Raw genomic sequence first — 2,820 nt, 5'->3', positions numbered from 1 at the left:
TTAAAGTAGTTGTTTTTCAGGCCACATCTACCCGTATCCTGGGTCTGTGTGTTTCAGGGTGTGCTTTCAATCTCCACTTGGTCCTTCAGTGCTTGCGGCAGGTCATCGTAGATCTCTTGAGACACTTTCTCTGCGAAAAAGTAAAATTCCTTCTGATGAAAATTCACTTCTGCAGATACATTTGCAATCATCTGTGTATATGTATGTAAACAATATGTGTGTATGCACACACATAAAAATGTGTTTATTATATATATATATATATACATATATATACATTATACATATATATCTACATATTTATATATAGCACTCACACCCACACCTAAACACACACACATACACATATATATAAGTATATATATGTATGTATACATATAATCCTTTTCCATAATGGTGACGTTCGGTCTGCCTCATTATATCAGGTCATACCAGGATGGTTTCAAGAATTTTCATGATTAATCTATTTAGAAATGGGAAAATACCTCAATATTACCTTTAACACTTTATTTGTAACATACCATCTGAAGTAAAAAAAAAATTCAGCCAACGGAAAAAAAATCCGGTGACGTCACCATCTGTCGGTCGTCTTTTGTTTCCGTTTAGCAGAGGAATTTCCGCAGAATTCCAGCCCTGACCGAAATTGCATTTGTAAAATGCTGGAATTCTACGGAAACTCGTCTGCTAAACGGAAACAAGAAACATCTAATACATTTTCCATAAAGAAATATGAGTGCATTTTATGTTGTTGAATGTTGTTCCATTATTGACTTGATAATGTATTTATTGTCTATTGTTTTATGCAGTGTAATTAACAAGAAAGTAAAGGTGAGAATCCTATAATCATTAGACTCTGATCCTATGCACTGTAACTATAATCTAATATTCATCCGTTTATGACAGTAAAAGTTCAATTCTATTATTCCTATCCACTTGCTTTATCATCTAATGTTTAGAAAATGCAGAAATGTTGCTACGAAGAGCGGCCAGCCCTGTTTGTAATCATCTAAGCTTTTCGTAATATATCATCGCTCGCCTAATCATAACGTTAAGACCAAATTATAAGAAAAAAAACAAATAAACAAGCAACTACCAAATCACAAACAGACAACTTACCATTGCAAGTGTATTTCAGATTAATCCAAGTAATTCGATATTCGTCTATGCTCGATACCCCAAGACGACCTCCCTTCAGTTCGTCGTTGTAAACGTTTCCGGAGTCAGTTAACAGTTTCCCGTTTTCTGTAATGTAGACCCTTATGAGCCCGATGCCCGGTCGATGGGACACTCGGAAGTTGTAGTGTACGTTCGGATTCCAGGTGGCTCTGCTGTCGAACCATAGTAGAGTAGTCTGTGTGGGGGTTCGTGAAGAATGGTTTAAAGGGGGGTGAAGAAAAATGTGTGTATGTATGTATATATATACACATATAAGTAAATAAATAAATACACAGACACACACATAAATATATATATTTAAATGTGTGTACATTTGTGTCTGCGTGTGTGTGTCTGTGTGCGTGCGTGTGTGGTCTTCCCTACTCTCCATCACCTATGCACAACCCAAGGAGTACCTCGCCCGGAGTGCTGACGGTGTTGTACAGAGCGTTCTGAATGTCTTGCTCATTCTCTTTCGTGCTGGTTGAAAGGTTCACGAGCTTGAGCTGTGTCCCTGCCTTTGACTCTCCGACGTTGTAAGTCTGGAAGGCTTTCTTCATATTCACCAGGTAACTTTTGTCGAAATCTTGATAGCTTTTAGGGATCATATTGATAATTAAGATCATTCGTCTGACAGTCAGACTATAATTTGTTTTAACCAATTTCTTGTGCTTTTGAGAGAATGTGAATGTGAAATTTCCGAAAGAAATTTTTAGTAGTGTATATCTATCTTTTTACATAAAGTTATCGAAGAAATGTTATCTAAATATACCATACCATATCTTATAATATATAAAGCATTTCGGACCATGCTTTTTTTTTTTTTTTTTTTTTAGCGAGAAATGAGTTCTGATTTATTTCATGTGCGAGATAACGCATATTACACTTATTGCCAAACTTTCCCACGCTTCTTATCCCTCCCCGCGTTGTTCCGTGGCTAAACTTTGCGGGTGCTGCAAAGTAAGGTTTTAATTTTTTTCTCTGCGGTCACACAGCGTCTTAAAGAAACACCCGAGTAAGGAGTTGTCAAGCAAAGTCGAAATAAGAAATAAGAAGTTAGGTGTGGCAAGGCCTTGTCTTACTTCGGCTTTGTGGCCAAGGGTAAGTGATCAAAGCCTGGATTCAATAACCTTGTCTGAATCCGAGATCAGGTTCAAAGTAGGGATTTTTTTCCTACTGGCTGTGTCCGGGCGCGCTCTCTGTGGAACTATGGGAGCCAACCTAGGGCGTTCTTTGGCCAGCTTCTAATAGATTTTCGAGGGCAAAATGGAATATAATTCATTATTCTTTTTAGAACTTATCTAAAGCCTTTACGTATTATTTTTCAATTGTTACGCACCTGAACCCATTCTGACTCCACGGGAATCAGATGGACTGAGGAAGGACTCCCTTTGCTCTCGCCGTCGGTTCATGTAAACGGGAATCTAGGTTAAATATATTCGTTCTTACGTCTACATATACTAATATCATCACAAGAACCTATACGATTCCACTGCAAAATGTAGGTATCTCCCAATTCATGTTTGGGAGGAAAAGCAGCCGACATACCACCCACGTGCTGACCTAAATTTGTCTTGATGGGGGTGTATAATTCATTCGGGAAACTGTCAATCATCCCTACTCGCATGGCTTTCGTAATTAGAACGCGTAAAGCTAGTCACCACG

The sequence above is a fragment of the Penaeus vannamei genome, chromosome 28, assembly GCF_042767895.1.
Source record: "Penaeus vannamei isolate JL-2024 chromosome 28, ASM4276789v1, whole genome shotgun sequence".
Lineage (NCBI taxonomy): Eukaryota > Metazoa > Arthropoda > Malacostraca > Decapoda > Penaeidae > Penaeus > Penaeus vannamei.
This window is presented reverse-complemented; position numbering follows the sequence as displayed.